The sequence below is a fragment of the Arachis hypogaea genome, chromosome 14 (assembly GCF_003086295.3).
Source record: "Arachis hypogaea cultivar Tifrunner chromosome 14, arahy.Tifrunner.gnm2.J5K5, whole genome shotgun sequence".
NCBI classification, from domain to species: Eukaryota; Viridiplantae; Streptophyta; class Magnoliopsida; order Fabales; family Fabaceae; genus Arachis; species Arachis hypogaea.
The window spans coordinates 20,485,003-20,510,258 of NC_092049.1; the positions used below are offsets into that span (position 1 = coordinate 20,485,003).

The 25,256-nt window shown below is 35.2% G+C and overlaps 1 non-coding gene across 1 annotated transcript; it reads left to right on the forward strand.

Annotated features, from left to right (window-relative positions):
* Window positions 1-1,041: 1,041 nt before the first annotated feature.
* LOC112746149 (small nucleolar RNA R71) lies at window positions 1,042-1,149 on the forward strand. Its single transcript, XR_003174045.1, has one exon. It is a non-coding gene; the product is annotated as a small nucleolar RNA R71 (small nucleolar RNA).
* The last annotated feature ends 24,107 nt before the right edge of the window (window positions 1,150-25,256 follow it).

Below are 25,256 nucleotides of genomic sequence, written 5' to 3' on the forward strand. Positions count from 1 at the left end.
CCAAGTCTCTTTACCAAATAGATTGGCATTCAGCTTCATGATTGCACCAAGGAACTTGGTAACTTGCTCTTCAGTAACATCCTCATTCTCTTCAGATGAGGAATACTCATCAGAGCTCATGAATGGCATAAGGAGGTTTAATGGAATCTCTATGGTCTCTAGATGAGTCTCAGAGTCCTTTGGTTCCTCAGAGGGAAACTCCTTGTTGATCACTGGATGTCCCAGGAGGTCTTCCTCCTTGGGATTCACATCCTCCCCTTCCTCCTTGGATTCGGCCATGATGGTTATTTCAATGGCCTTGCACTCTCCTTTTGGATTTTCTTCTGTATTGCTTGGGAGAGTACTAGGAGGGATTTCAGTGATCCTTTTACTCAGCTGGCCCACTTGTGCCTCCAAATTTCTAATTGAGGACCTTGTTTCATTCATGAAACTTACAGTGGCCCTGGACAGATCAGAGACTAAGTTTGCTAAATTAGAGGTATTTTGTTCAGAATTCTCTGTCTGTTGATGAGTGGATGATGGAAAATGTTTACTATTGTTAAACCTGTTTCTTCCACCATTATTAAAGCCTTGTTGAGGCTTTTGTTGATCCTTCCATGAGAAATTTGGGTGATTTCTCCATGAGGGGTTATAGGTGTTCCCATAAGGTTCACCCATATAATTTACCTCTGCTATTGCAGGGTTCTCAGGATCATAAGCTTCTTCTTCAGAAGATGCCTCTTGAGTACTGTTGGATGCAGCTTGCATTCCATTCAGACTTTGAGAAATCATATTGACTTGCCGAGTCAATATTTTATTCTGAGCTAATATGGTATTCAGAGTATCAATTTCAAGAACTCCCTTCTTCTGAGGCGTCCCATTACTCACAGGATTCCTCTCAGAAGTGTACATAAACTGGTTGTTAGCAACCATGTCAATGAGTTCTTGAGCTTCTGCTGGCGTTTTCTTTAGGTGAATGGATCCACCTGCAGAAGTATCCAATGACATCTTAGCTAATTCAGACAGACCATCATAGAATATATCCAGGATGGTCCATTCTGAAAGCATGTCAGAAGGACACTTTTTGGTCAGTTCCTTGTATCTCTCCCAAGCTTCATAGAGGGATTCACCTTCCTTCTGTCTGAAGGTTTGAACATCCACTCTAAGCTTACTGAGCTTTTGAGGAGGAAAGAACTTGGCTAAGAAAGCCTTGACCAGCTTATCCCAAGAGTTCAGGCTATCTTTAGGTTGAGAATCCAACCATATTCTAGCTCTGTCTCTCACAGCAAAAGGGAAAAGCATGAGCCTGTAGACTTCAGGATCTACTCCATTAGTCTTAACAGTATCACATATCTGCAAGAATTCAGTTAAGAACTGAAAAGGATCTTCAGATGGAAGTCTATGAAACTTGCAGTTTTGTTGCATCAGAGAAACTAATTGAGGTTTAAGCTCAAAATTGTTTGCTCCAATGGCAGGGATGGAGATGCTTCTTCCATGTAAATTGGAATTAGGTGCAGTGAAGTCACCAAGCATTCTCCTTGCATTATTATTATTTTCGGCTGCCATCTCCTCTTCCTTTTCAAAAATTTTTGTAAGGTTGTCTCTGGATTGTTGTATTTTAGCTTCTCTTAGTTTCCTCTTCAGAGTTCTTTCAGGTTCAGGGTCTGCTTCCACAAGAATGTTCTTGTCCTTGCTCCTGCTCATATGAAAAAGAGGGAACAGAAAAATAATAATAATAGGGATCCTTTTTACCCAGGTATAAAGGTTCCCCTTTATGAGTAGAAGAAGAAAAGAATGTAATGTAAAGAAGGGAAGAAGAAAAAAATTCGAACACAGATGGAAGAGGGGGTTCGAATTTGGGTGAGATGAAGTGTTAGTAGATGAATAAATAAATAGAAGGAGATGAGAGAGAAAGAGGATTTTCGAAAATAAAATTTTGAAAAATGGTTAGTGATTTTCGAAAATTAAAAGAAGAAATAAATTAAAATTAAAATTTGAAACAATTAGTTAATTAAAAAGAATTTTTGAAAAAGAGGGAAAGGATTTTCGAAAATTAGAGAGAGAGAGTTAGTTAGGTGGTTTTGAAAAAGATAAGAAACAAACAAAAAGTCAATTAGTTAGTTGAAAAAGATTTTGAAAGTCAATTTTGAAAAGATAAGAAGATAAGAAGTTAGAAAAGATGTTTGAAAATCAAATTTTTGAAAAAGATAAGATTTAAAAAGATATGATTAAAAAGATATGATTTTGAAATTAGTTTTGAAAAAGATTTGATTTTTAAAATCACAATTAATGACTTGATTCACAAGAAATCACAAGATATGATTCTAGAATTTAAAGTTTGAATCTTTCTTAACAAGTAAGTAACAAACTTGAAATTTTTGAATCAAAACATTAATTGTTGATGATATTTTCGAAAATATGATATAAAATTAAGAAAAATATTTTTGAAAAATATTTTTAAAATTTTCGAAAATAAATAGGAAAAATGAAAAAGATTTGATTTTTGAAAAAGATAAGATTTTTAAATTGAAAATTTGATTTAACTCATAAGAAACAATTGAATTTTAAAAATTTTTGAAAAAAGTCAACTCAAATTTTCGAATTTATGAGAGAAAAAAGGAAAGATATATATTTTTTTATTTTTGAATTTTTAATGATGAGAGAGAAAAACATGAAAAATGATGCAATGCATGAAAGTTTTGGATCAAAACATGTGATGAATGCAAGAACACTATGAATGTCAAGATGAACACCAAAAACACTTTGAATGTCAAGATGAACACCAATAACATATTTTTGAAAAATTTTCAAGAAAAAAAAACATGCAAGACACAAAACTTAGAAATTTTTCATGTATAGACACTATGAATGCAAGAATGCATATGAAAAACAAGAAAAGACACAAAACAAGAAAATATGAAGATCAAACAAGAAGACCGGCCAAGAACAACTTGAAGATCATGAAGAACACTATTAATGCATGAATTTTCGAAAAATGCAAAATGAGTATGCAATTGACACCAAACTTAAAAAATTGACTCAAGACTCAAACAAGAAACACAATTTTTATTTTTATTTTTATGATTTTTTATATTTTTTTTGGATTTTTATTTTATATTTTTCGAAAATCATTTGAAAAAGAAAATAAGGATTTCAAAATTTTTAATCTGAATTCCAGAAATCTTGTACTCTTAGTCTAAAGCTCCAATCTGAGGGTTAGGCATGGCTTAATAGCCAGCCAAGCTTTAGAAGATACAAATCAGTCATACAACAGCAGGTGGATTAGGAACAGCTAACTTGCTCTTGTGATGATGGTTTGGAAGCCTCAGTCCAAATGAATTTGGATATGGCTTTACAGCCAGCCAGGCTTCTACATGCTTCATGAAACTCTAGAATTCATTCTTAAAAACTCTGAAGAAAAATATATTTTATTTTTTTGAAAATATTTTTTTTTCGAATATTAATTGGGAAAAACGAAAAAGAAGAAAATATTTTTGAAAAATTTTTGAAAATTTTTTGAAAATAAAATAGGAAGAAAATTACCCAATCTGAGCAACACGATGAACCGTCAGTTGTCCAAACTCGAACAATCCCCGGCAACGGCGCCAAAAACTTGGTACGAGAAATTGTTACTCAGATTAGGTTGTAAAATTATTTGTTTGTTCTTTCCCTTGTAATGGTGCCAAAAATAGGTGCACAGAACCATGGTCCAAACATAACTTCACAACTTCGCACAACTAACCAGCAAGTGCACTGGGTCGTCCAAGTAATAAAACCTTACGTGAGTAAGGGTCGATCCCACAGAGATTGTTGGTATGAAGCAAGCTATGGTCATCTTGTAGATCTCAGTCAGGCGGATATCAAATAGTTATGGAGTTTTCAAAAATATTAATAATAAATAAATAAATAGAAAAGATAGAAATACTTATGTAAATCATTGGTGAGACTTTCAGACAAGCGTATAGAGATGCGTTTGTTCCTCTGAACCTCTGCTTTCCTGCTGTCTTCATCCAATCAATCCTACTCCTTTCCATGGCTAGCTTTATGTAAGGGCATCACCGTTGTCAATGGCTACATCTCATCCTCTCTGTGAAAATGGTCCGATGCGCTGTCACTGCATGGCTAATCATCTGGAGGCATCACCGTTGTCAATGGCTACATCCCATCCTCTCTGTGAAAATGGTCCGATGCACTGTCACTGCATGGCTAATCATCTGGAGGTTCTCGATCATACTGGAATAGGATTTACTATCCTTTTGCGTCTGTCACTACGCCCAGCACTCGCGAGTTTGAAGTTCGTCACAGTCATTCAATCCCTGAATCCTACTCGGAATACCACAGACAAGGTTTAGACTTTCCGAATTCTCATGAATGCCGCCATCAATCTAGCTTATACCACGAAGATTCTTATTAAGAGATCCAAGAGATACTCATTCAATCTAAGGTAGAACGGAAGTGGTTGTCAGGCATGCGTTCATAGGGAATGATGATGATTGTCACGTTCATCACATTCATGTTGAAGTGCGAATGAATATCTTAGAAGCGGAATAAGTTGAATTGAATAGAAAAACAGTAGTACTTTGCATTAATTCATGAGGAACAGCAGAGCTCCACACCTTAATCTATGGAGTGCAGAAACTCTACTGTTGAAAATACATAAGTGATGAAGGTTCAGGCATGGCCGAATGGCCAGCCCCTATGCGTGATCAATATGATCCAAAGATGAACTAAAAATCATAAGATGTCTAAAAGACTAGTAAAAAGTTCTATTTATACTAAACTAGTTACTAGAGTTTATAGAAGTAAGTAATTGATGCGTAAATCCACTTTCGGGGCCCACTTGGTGTGTGCTTGGGCTGAGCTTGAAGTTTACATGTGGAGAGGTCATTCTTGGAGTTGAACGCCAGTTTGTAACATATTTCTGGCGTTCAACTCTGGTTCGTGACGTGTTTCTGGCGTTTAACTCCAGACTGCAGCGTAGAACTGGCGTTCAACGCCCTTTTACGTCGTCTAGACTCGACCAAAGTATGGACTATTATATATTGCTGGAAAGCCCTGGATGTCTACTTTCCAACGCAATTAGAAGCGCGCCATTTTGAGTTCTGTAGCTCCAGAAAATCCACTTTGAGTGCAGGGAGGTCAGAATCCAACAGCATCAGCAGTCCTTCTTCAACCTCTGAATCTGATTTTTGCTTAAGTCTCTCAATTTCAGCCAGAAAATACCTGAAATCACAGAAAAACACACAAACTCATAGTAAAGTCCAGAAATGTGAATTTAACATAAAAACTAATAAAAACATCCCTAAAAGTAACTAGATCCTACTAAAAACATACTAAAAATAATGTCAAAAAGCGTATAAATTATCCGCTCATCAATAGAAGAAAGTGAATTGAATTGTGAAGGTTGATTGTTGAAGTTGAAGTGTGATATTTATAATTATATATATAATAAGCTAAGTGTATGTTAATTAGGATGTGGAAGTTTTACTTGATTGAGAAGGTTGAGGTAACGGTGTGATAGATTTTGGAGCTATGATATGGTATGTCTTGGTATTGATTACGAACATAGAGTGTTGGTTTTGAATGATGAGTTGATGAAAATAGAGGTTAGAGCATTTTTGTATTAAATTGATTTTTGGACGAATTTTGGGGAGCCATAAATTGGCTTCCGAATCCCCAAATAGTTTTAAACTTATTTTATATAAAAATTGAGTTTGTGAAGTTTACGCCATTCGAAGAACGGAAGAAAAATGATTTAAAACGGAAAAGTTATGCGCGTCAGAAGTTCGGAGTGCAAACTGAAAATTCTGCAGCATTCAGCATTTTTGCTGTTCTGCATAAGCTTGCGTATGCGACCATCTACACGCGACGCGACCAACCTTTTCGGGTTGGGCATCCTTGCTCGCGTACGCGAGGAAGGAAAAAGTGCACTCACGCGTACGCATGACCTTTCAGTAAGGCATTCCCACGCGTACGCGTGGCCCCTGTTTCAATAAAAATAGATTTTGTGTTTTAAAGCTCAATTTCAAACCTCTAAACTTCTATTTTCATTCCTTTGGCCCTAGATCTTGTTAGTAAGCCTAGTAATAGGAAGAAGTTAGGAAGTGGTAGTAAGTTGGAGATGAAGAAAGATTTCTAAAAGATAATTTGTGGTTAGAGAAAATAGTATTCAATTGATAAAGATGATGAAAGTGGTATATGAGGCAATTAAGAAAGTAAAGTAACATTGAGAATGATGTGTGAGACAGTTGATTATATTAAATAAATGAGAACAATGAGATGCGCTATGAATTATTATTGAGAATGAAAATGATATTTATGAGAAATGATTGAATATATCGAGTTTGGGGTGTTGTCTCCCCCATATCAGCTTGGGGTGTTGTCTCCCTATGTCAGCCTGGGATTCGTCCCATGGATAATATTGAGTTTGGGGTGTTGTCTCTCCTATGTTAGCTTGGGGTGTTATCTCCCTATGTCAGCTTGGGATTCGTCCCATGGATAATATTGAGCTTGGAGTGTTGTATCCCCCATGTCAGCTTGGGGTGTTGTCTCCCCATGTCAGCCTGGGATTTGTCCCATGGATGATATTGAGCTTGGGGTGTTCTCTCTCCCATGTCAGCTTGGGGTGTTGTCTTCCCCATATCAGCTTGGGATCTTGCCCATGGTTATCATTGAGCTTGGGGTGTTGTCACCCCATATCAGCTTGGAATTCTTTCTATGGTTAAATTCTATAGATAGTTACCAGGACATATCGTGCTGGCTACGTAACCGACAGTTAATATTAACAGGGGTAAAGTATACTTTTTGTCTCTGAAGTTTGGCAAAAGTTTCAAAAATACCCTTAAATTTTATTTTGTTTCAATTTTGTCCCAGAAGTTTTCGATTTTCATCAAATATACCCCTGACGGCTAAATTTTCAAAAAATTTAAGACCAATCTAATAATAATGCATGAAAATTATGCTTGATTTGCTTATGTTGAGGGTTGTTCTTATGAAATTATTATTGAATTGGTCTTAAATTTTTTGAAAAATTAGCCGCCAAGGGTATATTTGATGCAAATCGAAAACTTTTGGGACAAAATTGAAATAAAATAAAACTTAAGGATATTTTTAAAACTTTTGTCAAACTTCAGGGACAAAAAGTATACTTTACCCTATTAACAGTCATAGGACAAGTATACATCATGTGCATATTGTTTGATTTGCTTGCTTGTGAACTATATGAGATTGCCTACGTGATTATAATCTGCTATTTGTTATAATTGTTATCTGCATTACTTATGAACTACTTGTGTTTGCCTTGTTTTGCTTGTTTGTCTGTGCAACTCATAGGAGACGGAGGAACGGAGGAAATATGAGAAAAGATTAGTGTATAGGTTAAGTTTGGTCAGGTTGAGAACCGTTAGACGACCACCTATTTATGGCTTCTGTTTTTAGTTCCTTAAGCTCTATATCTGAGTGTCGGCGTTCTAGGATTGCCTCTGGCATTTTCTGGACCTTATATCTTATGTGCGTGGCACCTTTATCGTGCTGAGAACCTCCGATTCTCAATCCCATACTATGTTGTATTTTTCAGATGCAAGTCGAGAGGCACCTCGCTAGGCGTCTGGAGCTTCTGCAGCGAAGTGGTTTCTTTTTGGGGCTTACTTTTAATATTTTGTTTTATATATGTGTATAGACTCTCCTGGTATGTTTATGTTTGCTTTACTTTTGTACCTCTTAGAGGTTTATGGAGAACTAGGATTTTATGTTTGTATTTTGGGTTTCGGGCTATGTATATATGTATGTAAATATCCTCCGGCCAACCTTAGCTTTGCAAGCTGAGTTAGGAGCTTGTTATTTTGAACCTTTGACCCTCCATTCCTAGTTTTCGCTTATTTATGCTTATGATCTTTTGTTTCTTCACACACAAGAAATTACGTTCCTGAGCGTTGTGCTTTTTTATTTTGTGAATTTGCTTTATTCGTATTTTCAAGGCTCCTCGTATACTGTATCCTCTTCAATATTATTATGTATATATTTTATTTTTAGAGGTCATAATACCTTACCCTCAGCTTTATGACTTAAGCATAAAACTCTGTGTGGTAGGGTGTTACATTATGGTATCAGAGCAGTTCATTCCTATAGAGCCTCGGGAATGGACTGACTATGCTTCTGAGCATTCTCTGGCTATGTGTACATGCTATTTAGGATGTCTTCTTGACATATATAGCATAAATATTCATGAGCATTACCTTTGGAGATTCAAAGCACTAGACTTTAGATATTAAGGCTGATCACCTTAATATCAATTGTTCAGTGTGGACATGACCCAAGTGGCATCTCATGGACACGAGCGAGATTATACGACTAATTTTAGGGTTGCTGTTGTGTGAGCTACTGTTGAAAAGGATGGATCGGGTAACTTAGGAATGGTCATGGAGGCGGTGATGGATTAGGTGGGGGACAACCCAGGACTAGAATTCGTGCAGATGAATAAATGGTCGACATCATTTAGTTATAAAGATAAAGAGATTCATGGAGTGTTCTGGTGGAGTATATGAATGACTAAAATCCTAGTGGCTTATAATCAGAGTAACGCTGTGGAAGAGTAGTGAATTTGGTGGCTCTAGAATTGTAGAGACGAGAGAAAGGAGACTTGGAATATGGAATGATTTCGAGGGCTATCGTAAGGTCAGAGATGGAAAGTGTGAGTGTGTGGTTTAGGTTATTGTGGAATTGACTCTGATTAAGGGATTGAAAAATTGATTAGTATTTGAGATAGTTGAGAAGGATTAGAGATTAACTTGAATTAGATGGAACTCTTGAAGGGTAAGAAAATTTGTAATCACTGAGAAAGAATTAGACGAAGCTAGAAACAAACGGGTATAGGTTAGGCTTGAATTTGATTAAGTTTATGATTCTATACCCGAGACTGGAGAATGTGAATTAGTGTTTGAATTAACATTGGGAGAATATTAAAATGAATGGTAAGAGGTCGGTTGAATCTGAGGGGGCATATATGAAGATTGAGAGTAAATACTAATGTCGAACTTGGGATCAAACTAGGAATTGAGCCTAAGGAGAAAGTTTCCGACCACTTTCGTTAGTAACCAGAATTTTCGACGGCGAAAATTTCTATTAGGGGGGTAAGATGTAAAACCCGAGAAATTAATGAGTAATTAGCCAATAAATTAATAATTAATTAGAGAGGATAGAAATATGAATTTTATAATTTAATAAAATAGAGCTAATTAAAATAAGAATTTTGACACTAATTTCAAAGAATTTGGCCCAAAATTGGGCCGAACCGGACTCGAAATGGGCCCAAGGCCCAACCCAATCAGCCCACACACTTAAATAACACAGGTTCCCCTTCCTCCTTCACTTCATCCATGCTGCAAATAGCTTTGGAGAAGGAAAGAATAACTCAATCCCTAACCTCCTATTCCAACCTCTATATCTTGAGGCTTACTTTTGATATTTTGATTTATATATGTCTATAGACTCTCCTTGTATGTTTATGTTTGCTTTACTTTTGTACCTCTTAGAGGTTTATGAAAAACTAGGATTTTATGTTTGTATTTTGGGCTTCGGGCTATATATATATATATATATATATATATACATATATATATATCCTCTGACCAGCCTTAGCTTCGCAGGTTGAGTTAGGAGCTTATTATTTTGAACATTTGACCCTCTATTCCTACTTTCCGCTTATTTATGCTTATGATCTTTTGTTTCTTCACACGCAAGAAATTACGTTCTTGAGCGTTGCGCTTTTTATTTTGCGAATTTGCTTTATCCGTATTTTCAAGGCTCCTCGTATACTGTATCCTCTTCAATATTATTATGTATATATTTTATTTTTAAAAATTGTAATACCTTGCCACCTCAGCTTTATGATTTAAGCATAAAACTCTGTGTGGTAGGGTGTTATAATTCCCAAGTAACAAATTATTTTCAATAATCACACCGTTCAAAATATTAAATAAGTTTTCAATAATCAAATCGTTTTCTTTAAAGCTACGCCTCTTTCTATTTCAATAACATTCAGCTCCCTTTCAAATCTTTTGCTATTAAAATCAAAGGAAAAATTCGTACGTTCATTTAAATTTTACAAAACCTTCCGACCATATTCTTTTCACATTAATCATTAACCAAAACCACCTTTTCATTTATTTTTACAAGAACTCAGACAGAACCTCCCCTTAAGACTCGACTTCACTATGCTTACGGACTCCCTCACTTCCATAATTTCTCGACAGTTTACCAGCCTTCTATCATCACTAAGGTTCTCAATAATCAACATATGATTCCAATCCTTGTAAAATCATTTATAAACTCTCAAAATTATTACTTCTATTTAAGAAATCAATTTCCATTCACTCTCATAACCAAAAACTCAGTCACAAACATAGCCAATCATTCACAGCCAAAAATCCAAACTCAATAACATTATAATTACTAACATATTTGCAATTATTTATTGTACTTTTGGGCATTCTTAAATTGAAAACTGTTAATTTAAAAAAAAATCTCCTACTTCCGTATGACATCAAAATACTCGAAGTTTCGGAGAAACTTTTCGACTGAGCTGCTGAAGAAGAAAATGTCAAAAATCATCTGTGCCTCCTAACTCTAATTGACTGAACTCAAGAAGAAGGGGAGCTATGTCACCGTCAACTTTTATCAAAAAAAAAAGTAACGCCAACGTGTAGAAGATGAGGATATGAACACTTTTACCAGATTAAATTTTTTATTAGAGTTATGGATTACAAGAAATTGGAGTTGGAAACTCATGGTTTCCATGGAAGCTCACACTCTCTCTCTTGGCCTTTCTTTCTTCTCCCTGTCCGTGGCAAGAATGAATTAATGAAAGGGGATAGGTGGAGATTTTGATTAGTGAGGATGGTGAGGTTTCATTGTTATATATGTATATATGTATGCATATGAGCCACCTTGATTTCTTTTCTCTTGGTTTTCTTTCTTGGTTTCGGTGGTTCAATGGAAAATGAAGAAAGTTTTGATGATTACTTAAGTTAATAATGATGATGTGTCAAGTGGTAGGGTTGAGTGTCAAGAATATAAATTGCTGAGTGACGGAGGAAAAATATCGGTAAAGATTTTCACTAAAAATATCGCATTGCAAGTATAGTTCTAAACCGACAATTAAACCTCGATCAATATTTAATTGTTTGTCACAAATACAAACCCAATAAAATTAACCGAAGTATTTAAACCTCGGATCATCTCTCAAGAAATTGCAGGGAATTGTGCTTATAATTGGTTATGGAAAAGTATTTTTCGGATTATTGTGATAAAAAACAAGTAATGTAAATAATAAGAAAATAAAATAACAACTACAAAAAGTCCTAGCAAGGATTGAGAATTGGAATTCCTATCCTCATTATCATTATCAATTGTGATGGTAATAGCATTTTGCTTTCACTTAGTTAACCTCTAACAATGAAGGAAAGTCAAGTGAGCAAAATCAACTTAAGTTCACAAGTTCTAATCAAAGATTAAATTTAGTGAAGCCTAAGCCAACTAGCAATTTTCAATCACCAATCAATAAAATAATTTTGATAACTCAAGAGTCTCTAATTGATCAATCCAAGTTAAGAACATAAAAATCTAATTTAAAATCCAACCAAGCATTTTATCAAACACTTGGAAGGCATAAAATAAAAACAGAGAAAACTAACAAGACATAGCAAAATCTAAGACTAACCAAAGCAAAGAAATAACAATAACAAGGCAATTGAACAATAAGAAATGTGAAACATAAATTGCATTAATGAAAGTTGAGAGTAACACATAAGTTCATAAACTAAATTAGCAAAATAAAGGAACCAATAAGAAAAGTAGATAACTAAAGTGCTAGAACAAGTAAGAGTAGAAGAAAACTAAATTAAAGCAAGGTAGAATTCTGAAACTAAGAAGGAACAAGACTAAAAACCCTAAAACCTATAGAAAGGAGAGAGCATCTCTCTCTAGAAAACTACATCTAAAACCTAAAGTGTATGAATGAAAGTGTGAACGATTGATTCCCCCTTTCTGGCTCCACTTTGCAGCCTCTAATCAATATTTTCGAGCATGAAACTGGGTCCAAAGCAGCCCAAAAATTGTCCCCAGCGTTTTCTGTAAATTGCAGCACGTGACGCTCGTTACGCGTACGCGTCGCTGAACGAAATCCTGGTTACGTGTGCGCATCATCCACGTGTATGCATTGTATGTATGATACACAAGTCACGCGTACGCGTCGCCCACGCGTGCACGTCGTTACCATATTCTGAAAATTTTAATTTCTTGTGTTCCTTCCACTTTTGCATGCTCCCTTTCCATCCTCTAAGTCATTCCTGCCCTATAAACCTTGAAACCACTCAGCAAACATATCACGGCATCGAATGGTAATAAGAGAGGATTAAAATTAACAAATTTAAGGACTAGAAAGCATGTTTTCAATCATAGCACAAAATTATGAAGGAAAATGTAAAACATGTGAATTATATGAATAAGTGTGAGAATAATAGATAAAATCCACTAAATTAAGCACAAAATAAACCCTAAAAATGGGATTTATCACTGAGTCAGCGATTCAAATTATAAATATCTTAAACAGATTTTTATGAAAAATGGATATATTAAAACACAAGTAATAATATATATGAGTTACTAATATAAAAGACATTAGGAATATAATGATAAAAGATATACAATGAAACATTAACAAAGCTAAATTTACTGAAGAGTACCAATATTTACTCATATCGGCGGATATCTAGCTCAATAATAATATTATTAAGTAAACTTTATTTTTAAATTAAAAATATCAATTACTTAAATTAAAATATATATAATTTTCATTATTTATAAATTACTATAATTATACTTTTAATTATGTAAAATATTTCATCATAATAAAAATATATATAAGAATCTGAATTTAATTGAACTCAAATAGTTATAAAATTAATTTAATTACTTATAATAAAATAATTTCTAAAAATAAAAAACTCTAATTTATAAAATAAATTATACTTTATTTATATTTATATTTTCAAAAATGTGAGTCGTTACAGAAGCTGACTGAAATATTGAAATGGAGGCAAATGTGGCGAAAGTGGTAAATGACTAGCAAATCAACGTCCGTTTGAGGAGCCATCTTTCATGCGCATATTGAATTTGGAAGCCTTGCATACATCGGAGTTTCTTAAATATATGAATGCAGGTATGTAATTTGAGTTTTGTATGAGAGATTAGAATTTTGTTATTTAATTTTTTTTATTTTTTATATTGTTGATCGATTAATTACTTAGCTGACATGTGAAAATATAATTAATTAGCATTTATTTATGTATTTATTTGGTTAAAATTGAGATAATTACTTAATTAAGAATAAATAGATGTATATATTTATATTAATTTATTAAATATTTATTTATAATGTATAAATTCCATATAAATTCATACTGATTTATTTATGATTTATAATTTAAAGATAGATTTCACTTTTAATTTTACTCATTTAATATTTATTTATTTAATATTTATCGCATGGTGTCGTTGCAGCAGAACTTCTTGTTGCGGATGGTGAATTTGTCATGGCAAAGGAATTTAGTTCTAAAAAAGCTATCATTATGACGATGAAAGATTATACCATCTGCAGAGGTGTAGACTACCGGGTGTATAAGTCAAAACTGATGACATTTTATGCCAAGCGTACACAGTATGGGTCAAGTTGTGATTGGTTGATGAGGGTTAGCATGATCTGCAAAAAGTACTGTTAGATTATAAAGAGGTACAATGGTAGTCACACTTGTATCAGGACCACCATTTTTCAGGTCCATTCAAAGTTGGATTCTAACACAATTGCAAAAGCAATAAAGTCATTGGTAGAGAGGTTAACCCCTCTATAAAGGTGAAATCAGTTATTGCGAAAGTACAGTCGAAGTTCAAATACACTATTAGTTATCGCAAAGCATGGTTGGCAAAGCAAATGTTGGTGAAAAAATTTTTCGGAGGTTAAGAAGCATCGTACAAAACTTTGCCCATATGTTTTGAAGTCATGTGTTACAAGGAGCCATCAGCTGCCGTCCAATATTACTGATGTAATGGATATGATTGCGGTGTGTAATATGTATGAGGAATATATGGATTCGAGGAATGCTCAGCTAGCTCTTGTGTCATGGGGGACTGTTGTTATGGTTCTCGTGGTGGCGGTGATTGTAGTGGTGACTATGGCTGCAGATTTTGGTGCTCATTATCACCCACCAGATTACCTCTTGGCTATCTTGCTTCATAAGATTTGACAAGTTCAAGTGATTGTCATATTTATCGCGGTACCAATACATGTAAATCTCTAGGTGATGTTGTATCCAAAATGAATATTCAGAGGACCAGTCAAGATTCTTAGAGCCAATCAGGACCCCCTATGTGCTCGGTCTAGACTCTGTTCCTGATGAGCAATGCTCTGGATTAAACCAAACTGTCTTCTAAGCCTATCAGTTGCATGCCACTCAATACATTCAAATGATATTAACAGTACTGTAACACTCTACACAATTGAATGCTGACAGATGTTTGCCAGGATCATGTCTGGCTCAGTTAGACCAACACTATAAGCCTCCCACACAAACTGGATACATAAAATAAACACATGATTACACACTAAATAATAATAAGGTTTAACCAAACACAGACACTTATATCATGATAACATACTTGGCCTTCTTGCAGTTCATCTAACGATATCCTAAAATGAGCAAGACAATGAAATCTATAGGGTCGGACAACAAGCTCCCAATTACGCCACATGATATCAGTTGTTTTGTTAACAAACCCTAAACTGAAACATTGAAATACAATGATAATACTTAGTTGAAGTCGATACTAGATAGTTTTACCTATTTGCAAGCGGAAAAAGTCAGGGGCCGCGAGGAATTGGCGCAAGAAATGGTAGACGGTTCCAGACCCAAGTCAGTAGAAGTGCTAGTGGACCATCGACTTCCTTGCAGTCGAAACGAGATGTCCTACAAAGAGCTCTATACAAGTGAAGTGCTTTAGCCTCAATTAATAAAATTAAACCAGATTTAGTAAGAATAGAGGAGATGAACAGTGCACAGTCCTCATTCAAACCCTCAATAATGGCTGAAATATGGTCATCTAATGAAAGACTGCTAGAGCACTCCCAAGGCAGAAGCTCCCACGGCTGCTAGAAAGCACTGAAAGGCCTATTCTGTGAGAAAGTGCAAGGCCTTCGCAGCAGGAAGAGGCCTAGCCGTAGCTTCTTCCGCATCTCCCTGCGGCTAAAACTCTTTCTCTTAAGACTACATATGTACGTAAAGGACCCGAGGGGCCAGGGTGGGTATAGTCTGCTCCATTTTTCCCGGTCTACACACAAGCACTAAAACTAAAAAAAAAAAGTAGAAAGGGCCTTGTCTTATACGGCGCTCAAACCTCCGCCGTGGGAATAGCCGCTTCTTTCTTGCTTGGAACCGGTGAACTACACTTGCTTCTGGATATATGTGTGGGACTTCAAATTGTATACCAACCTTTCCTTCCATGATAGAGGCAAGAACACAGCTGTGCCGTACCGGTGAACTGAACTCGAGTACGATACTTGGGAAATAAACATAGATACACGTTTGGAACAAAAGTGGAATCTGCTTTCATGTGATACAACCATCCAGCGTAAGCATCTGGATAATCTGGAATGCGACGATATATCAAGGGCAGGCAAAGCCCGAAGGCTGCCTTACCCCTGTATCATCTAGGGTTAGAGCCAGGAGGGGCTTCACTTCCCTGCTCTGGTTCAAGACTAGCTGAGCCGGCATTCTTGTCAATGTGGGCATTCCTACGAACACGTGGCTCGTCCGTGATAACTTATTCGGATACAGTAAATTGAGCGGTAACTAAATCTAAAGATCTCTTCTGGCACTGGATTGGCCCTGGAAGCTGGGGGTAAAGGGCTAAGCTAAGTGAACTCTTTCGGGGTCAAGATCTCTTTGAGGTCTTAGCGATCCTATAGCGAACCATCTTGATTCGAAGAGCTCCTATTGAAAGGCTTTCCCTCCCTAAAAAGGTGACCAGCTTTCAATACTAGTTGTTACGCTGCCATTTTTTAAAGCTGGAAAACCTCCACAGGAAGTAAGTAATAATCCCAGGAGAGAAGAGTAAAGATCCTCTAGCTTGAGCGCTTTTTATTCGGTGCTAGCTACTCTGTTTCTAAAAAACTCCGTCTCGGAACCTTGTGGGGTTAGGAGTGCTTAACTCCATCCAAAGAATCTACAATTTTACGAATCTGAGACAAATATTCTGTGGCAGTCAATCCTTACTTCTTGATTGACTTTAATTTTAGCTTCAATTGTTGAACTTTTATCTTTAAAATTTTGACAAAAATAATCTTAAATATTTTTCCATACTTGATATGCAAAAGAATAGTCTAACATATGATGTTTGAAAGATGAATCAAGAGAAATAAATAGCTACATCATGATGAGATCAAGAGTCATCTTTGAACTTCCAAGTCTTGTATTCTTGAGACTCATTCCCAACAATTTTGGTAGCATCAGATTCAAATTGAATAGGAATATTTTCTTTGATGAGGTGATCTTCAAGATCTTGAGAATTGATTGCATGGAGCGCCAATTTTTTTAAATTTTAAAAGAGTTTTCATCAAATTTATCCAACACTGGATAAATGAAGAATGAAGAGGAGTTTGATGATTGAAATGGTACCATCGCACCATAGATATAAACCTTAGCTTTGATACCATGAAAGATATTATGCATGGAGTTGTAAAGTAATAGAGAGCAAAAAAAAAAGGTAGGAAATGAAACTGAGGTAAAACGAGAATGAATTTGATTAAAGATTGTTGATTACAATCAATGAAAAGAGTTGTTCCTTATATAAGTACATAGCTAAGACCGAGTCAAAAATCAGATAGATAGATAATTAAATTGTTAAAATATCTTATAGAATAACTAATTACAATTTATTTGTTTTTTACATAATACTCTTTGTATTATCTCTATTATTGTTTATGCTCTTATTAGTGATTGTAACTTGTAAGATAAAATGAAGTACTTATTCTTTGAGTTATTTATTTAAAATAAGTAATTTATTTTATATTTTTTAGAAATAGACAAGAACTTACTTCTATCAGAAACAGAAATAGTTGAAGAAAGGGAAATTTATAAAAATTAAGATTACAAAATTATTCTTGTATATTTTTTAAAAGATAAATATATCTATTTAAAAATATAAAATTTTAATTACTATACAAAATCTTACGAGATTTTTCTATTGTACATTTGTACTATCCTCAAATGAGACTAAATTATACTGTGTTTTTTTATTTGTTAGATCTAAAAATTTAATTTCATTTTAAAACAAAAAATTATACTAGTGTGTACACACTAAATATGTGTGTATATTTAAAAATCTATAATATATATGTGTGTTATTTCATACTATTGTTAGAATATCATTAAAAAAATATAGTTAGTATATTCTACTAAAATTTTATGTAATTATTTTATTTTGTATACTAATAAGTAAATAATAAAATAATTAAACTTTTTAAATTTTTAAAAATATCATGTCAGATCACGTGAAATAGTTTTTTTTTGTTAAGTACGATTTTGATCCCAGTCTTCGATCTTTTTTTTACTACAAAATAGTATCAAAAGTTTAACTTAATTTTAAAATCATCCCTTTTACCAAATTTTTTATTTTTATTCCGAAAATACCCCTAACTAGAAAAATAAAATAAAAAAGGAAACGGATTAAGGGAGAAGAGGGGGGGATCACGCTTCGTTGGGGGGGGGGGGGAGCGCCGCTGCCGCCACTGCCGCTCCTCGTCGTTCGGTCACACTAACGGGAGAGGGGAGGGATTCTAGATCTCACTCACACTAACGGCAAGAGAGGAGAGAGCAGAGGGAGAGAGAAAAAGAAGCGGAGAGGAAGAGAAAAGAGGAACGGAGGCGCTGAGAAAGATTGTGTCCAGCCACGCCCTGCCGTCGTCCCTATCGCGAACTGCCATCGTCGGTCACCATCAAGCCTTGTCCCGTCGTCACCGCTAGAGTGAGGTCACGTCGACGCCAGCAGATCCGCGAGGTTGGACGGTCGTCGATGCTCCTTGCCGGACGCCAGCAGGTCCATTGGTGTTTCATTGTTGTTGCTTCTTCTTTCTCTTTCTGCTTTTTGCTTTTGCCTTCTGCTTCTACTTCTGTTTTTGTTTTTGCTTTTGTTGTTGTTGTTGTTGATTCACCATTCACCATTATTGTTGCTGTTTTATTATTGTTGATTCTGCTTTTGTTGTTGTTGTGATTTCAGTATTCATTGTTGTTGTTGTTGTTGTTGTTGATTCTGCTTCTGTTTCTATTTCTCTTTCTGCTTCTGCCTCTGCTTTCTGGTTGATTTTGGGAAAGAAGGAGGAAGGGTATTTTCATCCAAAGGACGATTTTCAAACTAAGTTAAACCTTCGAGACAATTTTATAGCAAAATAAAGGCCGAAGACGAAAAAAATTTTCAGCCCCTAAAGTAAAGACCAAAATCTTACTTAACCCTTTTTTTCCTCATAACTATATATAACTGTAATTTTATATAAAAGGTATTTATATATTTATCATATTCAAATAGTTAATTACTGTTTTTCATTATATTCTAATAAAGAATACTTTTATAAATATATCTAAATACAAAATATTTTTCTGCTTTTACTATAGAAAAAATATTTTTCTCACCTGTGTCGAAGTAAAATTTTTTCTCAACATACAGATATATCTAAATGCAAACTTTTTTCTCAAAACTAAGTAAAATTTGCTGACTTTAACTTAAAAAGGTTCAAATTAGCACACTCTGTCTCTCGTATCAATGTGATATATGAGCTTTGCAATACTATTTTCAATTTAAAATAAATAATTGTCATTTTGACTTCTTGGTACATTTATAAATTAATAATGTATCTAAACAATATAAATGATAAATATATTAATTGATGAAATGTAATGTTTACACACACATATATAAAGTTAATATAGCGATAATTGTTATGAAAATGGAGGTTGGTAATAACCAAGAGATTTTATCATTCATCATAGAGTTGAGAACAAATAAAATTTTTACTCTACATATACTTAAAAGAAATATTATTAAAATTAAAATAATATTTTTTATTATTTAATAATTTTTTAATTTAAAAAATAAAAATAAAAAATATTATAAAAATATGACTTTAAAAGTTTAACATTTTTGTTGAGTGTAAATTGATTTTATTATATTAAGTGATGACAAACATTCAATAAATAAAAAATCCAAATAGAATAGGATGACTTTGTTAGTGATGCAAGTCAAATTAAAATATTATATTGTCATGATAATATTTTTTTAAAAAATTTAAATTAATAGAAAGAGATAATATGAATGGTTATATTTTTAACATATCATCCCAAGTAATAAAAATTTCTTTTGAATTTGTTTAATTTTTGTATAGGCCTTCTTTATTTATTCTTTTTATTTGTCTTATGTTTTTTTTTCTTTTGAAATTCACCAAAATCTAATTCTAAATTTTTTGAACATAAAGTTTTAATACTATATTATGATATTACTTCTCTCAAAAAGTTTTTTTTTTTTTTTTACCAAAGATATGAGACTCGAACCCGCAACCTCTTAATTGAATATGGGGAGACTATGCCATTTGAGCTATTACTCATTGACCTCAAAAGGTTAACCTACTAGAAAAAAAATAATATAAATAATTATATTTAACACATATCAGTCTGTATATAGGAAGCATCAACACATTAATATATATTTCACATAAATACTCTTATTGATCAAGGAAAATGAAATTATGAGTGATCATATCACCTAAAGGACAAGTGAAGAAATCAAAGTGTACAATCTTCTTGTTCCCACCTCTTTTGATCCCAATTACCCTCCCTTACTTTTTAAATTTCACAAAAAGAAAATCCTTTACCGATTTTACCACAAAGATGGTAGCTTTAGCAATCTCAATAGGGTTCCTACTTAGAATCAACAACCTCCTATTCTCATGGAACAACTCCTTCTTGCCCTTTACTTTCTAAACCTCTTTATTGTTGTCTTCTTCCCAACTTGTCTTCAACCTTAGTTTGTACTCTCAATCATCATTGTGAAGCAGAAACTTACATTCTCCAACGTTAATTGTGTTGTGCTATTAACGTTGAGCTCTATCCTGTTGGATTTGAACTCTAGTCACGAGAAGAATGGAACAAAAATGGAAAGAAATAAATACTTTATTGGATTACAATCGGTGCAGATTTGTTGTTTTGTACCTGCCTGTGGAGATGCAGCTCATCATAGAGGTTGCCGCCACTCTTCTTGCATCAATAGGAATGTCCATCAATGGTGATTTTTCACACGTGAAGGTGGAAAAATGCTTTTTATTAGCTTCAATAATGAAAATTAATAATTAATTTTGACCAAATAAAAAAGCTGTTTTATGTGTCACATATTTGTTGCTCAATTATATATATTTATTCATCAAAAAATATTTTTGTTTTGCTATATTTTATTTTCGTCATGACACAAACAAAGAAATATTAAGAACTATAATTATAGACAAATAAAATATTTGATAGAGACAATTTATATATGTATTTCCTTAGTCATTTATAAACTGAAAAAGTAATATCAGTTTTAAGATATGAATTTAAAATTTACATATTATTAAGACAATAAAAAGTTTTACACATTATCTAATTAAATTTCTTTCAATATTTATTTTCTAAAATAAATATAGACATAGCAAGTATAAATGGTACTATAAATTAAAATCGAGAAATGCTAGGAGGATAGCAACTTTTATGATTTGTAGCCATCAAATAGTCATCAATGATAATTTTAATGGTGTGAGATTTCATCCAATGACTCACTTTTCTTTGCTGGTTACATGCTGGCCAGAATTTAATAAAGTTGCTGGTCTTAGACTTTTCCATTAAGATTTATTATTGAGTTGATTTTTGTAATTTCATTAAATTTTTAATTAGATTTTTATACACATATTTTTTTTCAATTGAATTAGGAGATAATTTTTAATTTTGTAATTAGGTCTCTTTTATATTAAAAATATTAAAATTAATAAAATATTTTTTTAAAAAAATATGTGATTAAATTTTTTATTTAGTTAATTCTAATATTTTTTTACATTAGAAATGACTTAATTACAAAACTAAAAATAGTATAGAGATCAAATTAAAAAATATATATATAAGAAATTAATTACAAATGTAATAAAATTATATCATCACAGTATTAAATATTAAATTAATATTATCCTCTCAAAAAATGCTAGAAGGTCATCATAATTTATTAAATTCAATTCTTTTAGTTTAATTTTTTTAGTCTAATAATCCAACAACAAATTTTATCTCGTACTTTCAAATATTGATAACTAATTAATGGTCACTGGATAATAAATTCTAATTGTACTCTAATATTTTTTAAAGGCAAAAATTCAGATACAATCAATTTTATGTAAAGTTGATAAATGATAGATAAAAATTTAGTCAAATCAATCAAATTATTTAAGGTTCTTAACTATCAAATTGACTGGACATGAATTTTCACATTTTTTAAGTACTCTTTCAAATTCAAATGCGCATGTAATTGTTGTTAATAATTATTGAAGAGTAGTGCAGATCGAAAGCGAGAGAGTGTTTGAGAAAGGAGGAAGAATATACTGGGTGACGTGACAGATGTGTTTCATGGGGATGGCAGGGATGATATAACCTGACGTTCTCGCTCACAGAGGAATATGCACGACGAAGCTGGTGTCCATGAACGATTGTTTGGTTGGTGGAATGCTTGTCTTCAGAGATTCTTTTTATGTGGTTAAGGTTGCATCTTGGGATTTTACTCTTATTTCTATGGCCTCTATACCAATAACAATCACCACCCTCAACACTCATCTTCTTTTTCCATAAATAAAGATAAAGAAAATGAGATGATTTCTATGGTCAACCTTTCTCTCGCTTATTGAATTTAAAAGCCTTTTTTTTTCTCTTGATGGAAACCTAAGTGAAATTGTATTTATGTACTTAAGTGTTCACTTTTTTTTTCAAAAACAATCAATCATAAGTATTGAAAATAAAAACAGATGAATTATGTGTAGATGCTTACATTTTACAGTAATGAGATCATTATATTTAAGAAATAGGTGTAATTCTAATTCTATTATCAAGCATACCATAATAATATAGTGTAATAAGATTGTGGTCTCATAGGAGAGTAATTATTAGCAAAACTGTTAAGCACAACTAATAATAATAATAATAACATGATATATTAAATAAAAATTGAGGCTAATGTATGTTATATTATTTGTTAATTTTTTTATTGGATAGATGTAAGAGTATATAGGATTGTAGTGTTTTATGAACATCCGGTGCTCTTCATATAGATTTATGTATAGGCTAATTTTTGGAGTATTGAAAAAAAAAAAATTTTATGTGTAATCCGACATTTAATGTATTTCTTTTTATATAGTTTTTGTTCGATATGTCGGGTACCAGACGATCGGATTAGAATCCTGGTTGATGAGGGGGACGTCTCGCCTGGTCGTAAGTTATCGGGTTGGAGTAGACGACGTCCCGAGCACTTCGTGTGAGGAGGGGGGTGTCATCTACAAAGACACTCCGACGCTCTAGTCAGCAATGTGTGCAGGCGAAAAAGGATTGAATGGTATGTGACGTATCTTCGGGGAAGGGTAGGACCTTCCCCATATATACCGTGTCAGAGGTGGGCCCTGCAAGGACAGACCCACCTTCTTCGATGCTTCCTTCGCACAGCTGTAGCAAAGCTGTCAGGGACGCGTATCCGGGTCGGCTACTGACCGCCTCACTCCTGACCGTCTGGGTCGGGTGGTGCTCGAGTCGGGCCGGCCCGCAAATGGTTTGGGCCAGGCCGTAACAGTGCCCCCAACGCGCCAGCAATAGTTGTGAGGGTTGTTGGTGGCGCGTTATCTCTTCTTCCGTGTGTTGTCGCCAGGTCGGCCGCCCGTGGGGGAGACGTGCCTCCTGCGCGCGTGTCTGTTCGTGGCTGAGGTGACCGTTTGTTGCCTCGTTCCTCGCGCCGAGCATTAAATGCTTATAATAGGTTGGAAAATTCTGTGCGCAAAGACCATTTTGCCCCTGGTCCTTTCGCGCTTTGTGTAGCAATTTTAAACAGTTTGCATTCGTTTTCCTCTCCCATTCTCGCTTCTCCTACCTTCGTCTTCTTCTCTCCCAAATATTCCAAAGCATCATTTCTGCATCCTTGTGCATCTCTTTCCCTTTCAAGTCTTCGCAACCAATCCAGGTAAACATTAATCCTTTCTCTTTTTGCTTCAAGGTTCTCTTATCTTTATTATTGGCTTTTCTGTGCGCTTGCTGCTACGTGCTTGCTGCTTGTTCTTGCTGCTTGTTTGATTTGTGTTATGCTAGATGGTCTTAGTGTTAAGTAGGTACGTAAAGGGGGTTACCATTCCAGGGTAGGTTCTTATTTGAATTTTGCCTTAGCCATGCATGATCTTAGCTATTGAATAGGTTTAAATGTAGTTTCTGGGTTTTTTCCGGACTCCCGACCTCATAGACTAACCGAGTGGTACCCCACTGTAGGTATGCCTCGCGTCGTTTCTCGAGCTTCCCCTTCCGCCGCGAATTACGACCCCTACGCCTGGGTGACTTCCGATGTGAATGACTCTCCAAACCAGATGGGCGAGGAGGAGCTAACGGAGTTCCGACAAGGCTTGTACTTGTGCGGGGGGACTGACGAAGAGGCCAACTACGACGTCTTTGTTCCTGCCCCCAACGAACGATTATACGAGCTTAATTTCCATTCGCCTCGGGTTCCCGACTGGATATGGTTTTACAAGTCCATATTCACCCAAGTGGGGGTTCGTATCCCATTTTCTGCTTTCCAGATGGCGCTTCTTAATCGGATCTCCGTGGTGCCGTCGCAATTACATCCGAATAGTTAGGCTTCTATCCGCTGTTTTGAGATGGTATGCGAATATCTGGAGTTGCCGGTATCTGTTGATGTTTTCCTTTTTTCTTCAACCTTACTAACCCTTCGAAGGAGGGGAAAGCGAGGAAAGGGTTCATGTCCTTCCGATCTGCCTAGGGTCGGAGGATCTTCGGCTTGTTTGAGGACTCTTATCATGGGTTTAAAGACAAATATTTTAAGGTGCGTCCGTTCAAAGATCGTCACCTCTTTTGGCTGTCGTTAGAAAGGGAACGCCTCATTCCGATGTACTGGAGTTTTGGGGTGGGATCTAACACATTTATTAAGGTGTCCTATAAGTGGATGTCCGTTGTGAACAAGAGGGTTGCCGATGTGTTGTTGGCAGCTTTTGGGAAGAATCATGTGAATCCCCATCTGTTAATGGGTGAACGGGAGGTTGCTAGAAATTACATTGTGAGTTGTTTTGCCTTGTATTTTGCGTTTCTATTCGTTTGCTTGGTTGTGCCGGTTTCACGACTAACTTGTTTACTTGTTTGTTGTAGTGGAGATGTCTGCTTCTGTGACAGGGCTCGAGGACTTGTTCAAGACTTTCTTGGCGGACAACGATGAGGAAGAAGCTGAGAAGGTTGACGGAAAACCAGAGGGCCCTTCTGAGAATAAGGATCAGGCGACGCCATCACCCCGTGACACCGAGATGGCGGACAAGAACTCTGACGGGGCGCGCGTTTCTCCTATTCGTGAGGAGACGGCCGGTCCTGAGCACTCGACCTCCGCTCATCAAGAGGATGATGATCTGAGGCTTATCCCCACCCCCCAAAAGGCAGAGGGCATCCTCCAGCCCAGAAGGGGTTCTCACCGTAATGGAGCGGAACTTCGACGCCGGGACCTTTATAGATTCGCAGCTGCTTCCCGGCACAGAGGATCACTTCCTTGGCACCGAGCTTGCGGGGCAGGCGAGGTGGATGTACCGTACCCTTCTTCGTGGTGCCGCGATAGCTCGGAAGGCTAAATTCGAGTTGTCGGGGATGCAGGCGCTGCGCAGGAAGCTTGAATCTGCTGTCAAGGCTAATAATGAATTCAAAACTCAAGTTGAAATGCTTCAGGAGAAACTGTCTGAGACGGGGGAAAAACTGAAGGCTGCTGAGGAGAAAGTCGCGTCTGCCGAGGAGAAGCTGAATGCCTCCAATGACACTGTTTCCTGTTTAACCGAGCGGGAGATGACTCTGGAGAGCCAACTTAATGCCGCGCAAGATCGAGTGGTGACTTTGTAGAAAGAGTGTGACGCAGCTGTCTCTTCGGCTAAG